The sequence below is a fragment of the Myotis davidii genome, unplaced genomic scaffold (assembly GCF_000327345.1).
Source record: "Myotis davidii unplaced genomic scaffold, ASM32734v1 scaffold2039, whole genome shotgun sequence".
Classification (NCBI taxonomy): Eukaryota; Metazoa; Chordata; class Mammalia; order Chiroptera; family Vespertilionidae; genus Myotis; species Myotis davidii.
The window spans coordinates 91,230-96,513 of record NW_006290681.1 but is presented as its reverse complement, the minus strand read 5'-3'; the positions used below and the strand labels follow the sequence as shown (position 1 = coordinate 96,513).

General features: G+C 39.3%; 1 pseudogene; it reads left to right on the top strand.

Annotated features, from left to right (window-relative positions):
- Positions 1–3,304: 3,304 nt before the first annotated feature.
- On the top strand, positions 3,305–4,142 carry LOC102770180 (annotated as a pseudogene).
- Positions 4,143–5,284: the final 1,142 nt, after the last annotated feature.

Genomic DNA, 5,284 nt, shown 5'->3' with positions numbered 1-5,284 from the left:
ATCCCGGCTAGCTGAAAGCAGGTTTCTGGGGGTTTGTTTAGCTTCTATATTTGTTACAATGTTCAAACTGCAGGCTCAGAGGCCGGCAAGGCAGGCGGGGAACGTTGGTTTCCTCCGTCAATGCAGCAAGCAAGCCTCATGTTCAGTTTAAGCTGCCTGGCTGCCGGCCGCCATCTTGGCTGGCTGTTAATTTGCATATTGCCCTGATTAGCCAATGGAAAGGGTAGTGGTCATATGCCAATTACCATGTTTCTCTTTTATTAGATAGGATGTCTCCTTGACTTCCATTCTAGAGTCATTTCATTGTTTTTCATTATTGGTTACAGTAAGAGAAAGAAATGTTTTGTTTTGTTTTGTTTTATGTGTCTATTCTTTCTATGTCATCTTACTGAGAAGTAATGAAATAAAATATACAGAAATAAATTTTTATTTTTATAATGTAGAAATAAAGTAAATTCTAGTTAATTAGAGATTGAAGTAATTATTTTTAAACTGTCAAAATATACAGTCATATTTATATTTTGTAATATATATAAGTATGTTTTAAGTCAAAGAAAAAACTCATTCTATGCAGTTATTTTTAGCAAATATAATTATTAGTGGCACCATTTACTGTGCTGTTATGAAGCATACCATCTATTACTTTGGAGGTCTCAATAATCTTTGTGCAAATATAAATGCAAGTACATAATTAGTTAACTTATTAATCATTTATTTAAAATATTTGTTGATTACGTACTCTGTGCCAAACATTCTTCTAGGTCTAGGGATACCACAATAAACAAGAGATTTATATGTCTCTCCTCCCATAAAGTTACAAGACAGTTGAAAAAACATCCAGTTAAAGAAAGGATTATAATGTAGCCTGATGAATGCAATGGTAGGAAAAATTAGAATTTTATGGGATCCTATGACCATGGAATAAAACCTATCTCAGTGATGGTCTTCCTGGGGATGCCATATTTAGGTTAAGAAATAGGGAGTGAATAGGACTTAGTCATACAAAAGGTGGAAGTTGGTTACATAGCAGAAGTGCTGACCTTGTGCAGTGAATGTCATCCATTTGTACGAGTCAGACATTATCCAAAGGGAAAAAATAAGTTGTTGAAGGGACTTAGGTAGTGAATAATCAGATTTGTATTTAAGAAATATTAGTTAAACTTGAATTTTCAGTTGTAGAGAGATAAGACTAGAGAAAACCAAGCAATTATAATGTTGTTTCAGAACTTCAGTAAGGGAGGATAATGCCCTAGAACAGTGAGGGAAAAAGATAGAAGGATAGAAAATAATGGATATCTAAACCATCAAAAAAGCCTGTTGAATTTAACACCAAAATGTTTCCAGAATCTGACTATTGCTGACTATCTGCCTTGCCCCCATCCTGGTACAAGCTAACAACAAATCTTATTTCAATTATTGCAATAACCTCTTAATTAAAGTTATCTGATTTAGACAATAAAAGATTTGCCTGGCAACGCTGCTTCTTACTGCTCTCCCACCTTCTGTCTCTTCTCCCATGTCAGTCTCTTCTTAACATGGCAGTCCGAGTATCATTATGAAATTGTAAAACAATTTTAAAAAGTTCTTAAAATTCAACTGGGCAAGATGTGTTATATTTTTTATACACTGCTGGGTAAAATTTGCTAGTATTTTGTCTAGGATCATTGCATTTATCTTAATAAGTCCTTTGGTCTATCTTTCTCAGTCTATGGTCAGGTTTTACTATTAAGGTTATATTCTCTAAATTAAACGACTTATGGAGTAATCTACTTCATTTTGATTTTCTGCAAATTTGTTTATAAGATTAGATTTATATTTTGTAATTAGGTAGAATTTGCCTGGAAACTACTTAGGCCTTGTTTTTGTTATTATTTTACATTTGAAAATAATGATTCAAATTTATTTTTATAAGACAATGTTTTTGAGTCAATTTTTATAACATTATTTTCTAGGGAATTGAAATTTTATCTAAATTTTCAAGTTTATTGTCATAAAATTCTTCGTTGTATTCTCTTTGTATCTCTACTTATATTCTCTCTCATATTGTTTACATGTGTTGCTGTTGATTAATTTTGCCAGCACCAATGCAGTTTTACTTTTTAAAATAATCAACCTTTGTCTTGCTGATTCTCTCCATTGTGTATATTTGTTTTTAATTTCATAAATTTCTAATTTTATATTTATTATCTCCTAATTTCTATATTTTTTTATTTATTCTAGTTTTCATGTATTATTCTGTTTAGTCTGTTTAAAATTCTCATAATTTTTTTCTATTTGTCAAAATTTATGTAACTGTTAGATGTAGAAGTCAATTGATTCAGTTTATTTTATTTTATTTTATCTTGGCAAGAATTCTATACAATAAAAGCCTAATATGCAAATTGACCAAACGGTGGAATGATCAGTTGGCAGGGGGAGGCGGGGGGTGGGGTCAGCGAGTGGGCAGTGCCAGGCCATCCAAGGCAGGTGCCAGTGGGCAGAGGGTGGGACGGTGATCAGTGGCAGCAGCAACTGGCAGTGGCAGAGGGGTGATCAGGGGTGGGCCTGGCCGCTCACTGGCCTGCACTGTCCCCTGATCAGCCTGCGGGTCTCCTCCCACAGAGGGAGGCCAGACTACAGCTTAGGCAGGAGTGGGACTAAGCTGTCAGTTGGACATCTCCCAAGGGCTCCTGGTCTGCAAGAGGGTGCAGGCCGGGCTGAGGGACCCCTTGAGTGCACTAATTTTCGTGCACTGGGCCTCTAGTATTGCATAAGTAGTGCTGTGTAATTCCTATTGGTTATTTTAAATAATGAAATGGTTACCTAAGTAAAATCTCAAGAGATGAACACTAAAGGATTAATCATAATTATGGTAATTAGTGTTATCCATTTTAATAGATTTGATACATTTTAGTACTTATTCTTCTTTTACACATACAAGTTTTCCTATCTTTGGCTAATGGGAGTCCAAGTGCCTTCTGTGTCCTTGCATAGTGTGTGACAGAGTCTAGGTATAGGATTTCTGAAATGCCAACATAACCAAAATAATCTTGGATATTTCTAGTCATACCTTGGAATCACACATATCTCCAAGGAACCCTGGTAGTTTCTTTTAGTGGAATATTATATTTGGAAAATATATCTGGGTGGTAGGTTTGCTTTTTCTCCTGGGTTGTGACAGTTTCCCAGGCATTTTAGTGGAGAGCTAAGATACATGTATTTTATTTATTTTAGAGGAAAAACATAAATTCTACCTTCCCATGCTACCCAGATGGGAATTCATATGGCATTGTTCTGGGTTCCTTTCAGAAAGGGAAACTTTTACAATGTCCAGAGACCTAGATGTCCTTCAAATGAAGGAGGAGGATGCCCTCAAATCATTCACAGCAGGGACTTAGCTCAGGTGGCACCAACCTTGATTTCTAAATGAAACAAAGGGAGAGTGATGGCATGCACATCATAAATCTGAAAAGAACCTGGAAGAAGCTTTTGCAAGCAGCTCATGTCATCATTACCACTGGCTGATGTCAGTGTCATATCCTCTAGGAATACTGGGCAATGGGCTGAAGATTGTAGCTTCCCCTGACACCACTTCTATTGTTGCCCTCTTTATTCACAAACCAGATCAATGGCAACCATTTCTGGTTGTCACTGATCCCAAGGCTGGACACCAGCCTCTAAGAGGCACCTTACATTAACCTGCCCACCATTGCTCTGGGTAACACAGATTCTCCTCTGTGCTACGTGGACATTGCCATCCCTTGAAACAAGAAGGAGGTTCATATAGTGGGTCTGATGTGGTGGATGTTGGCCCAGGACATATTGCACATGCATGGCACCATCTCCTGTGAACACCCATGCGAGGTCATGCCTGATCTCTACTTCTACAGAGATCCTAAAGAGATTGCAAAGGAAGAGCAGGTTGCTGCTGAAAAGCTTGTGACCATGGAGGGATTTCAGGGTGAATGGACTGCTCCAATTCCTGAGTTTACTGTTAATAAACTCAAGGTTGTGGACTGTGCTGAAGGCACACAGGTGCTGTCTGTACCTATAAAGCAGTTCCCTACTGAAGACTGGAGTTATTAGCCACCACTGAAGACTAGTGAGAAGCCCCCACTGCTCAGGCCACTGAATGGGTAGGGCCAACCATTGAGTGGTCTTAAACTGCTCTTCCACAAACTCTTAACAGAATAGAAATAAAGTTGAGGGACAATAAACAGTTTCTAAAAAAAATCAAAGAAGCTATACAAATGGCCAACAGGTACATTAATTATTAAAACATAAGGGTTAACTTGTTCCAGAATGGTCCCTAGAAACAAAAACATAGAGTTCATACACTGCTGTAAAGCTTCATGGAGATTAGTTATGTCCTGGTGACTAAGAAATTTATTCCTGGTACATATGAAGATTTGGACCTCAGCCCCTTATCATATGAAGGGAATATGCCGAATCTTGCTGCTGTGTTGACCTATTATATGGCTATTAGAGGCCTGATGCATGAAATTCGTGAACTGGGAGGGGGAGGTGTCCCACAGCCCAGCCTCTACCTTCTCCAATTTGGGACCCCTCAGGGGATGCCCGACTGCCTAAATTGGCAGTCGGACATCCCTCTCACAATCTGGGACTGCTGGCTCCCAACCGCTCACCTGCTTGCCTGACTGACTACCTCTAACTGCTTCTGCCTGCCAGCCTGATCACCCCCTAACCACTCCCTTGTCAGCCAGATCAACACCTAACTGCTCCCCTGCCAGCCCTGTCACCCCTAACTGCCCTCCCCTGCCAGCCTGGTCACCCACAACTGGCCTCCCCTTTTGGCCTGGTTGCCCCCAACTGCCCTCCCCTATTGGCCTGGTCACCTCCAACTGCCTTCCCCTGATGGCTTGATCACCCACAACTGCCCTCCCCTGCTGGTCTGATCGCCCACAATTGTCTTCCCATGCCAGCCATCTTGTGACATGGGGGTGGCTATCTTGTGCGTGGGTGTGATGGTCAATTTGCATATTACCTCTTTATTATATAGGATAATCAGATTTATTAATCCAGAAGAGGCAGATAATGCTACCAATCTACCATAAATGCTGAGATTTCAGGGCAGAGCTAGAGTCAAGATTCTGTCTTGTCAAATTGCTATTGTAATATTATTCCTGATTTAACCATGTTTCCCATGGATTAAAGATGCTTAAAAGCTCTATAGCTCATGTGTGAGTACCTTCCTCCAGTCTGAGGCACACCCTAAAATATATTTTCATTTACCTAGAATTCAATAGGCAATAGAGGACATGTTCACCTGTTTTTGCTCCTATTT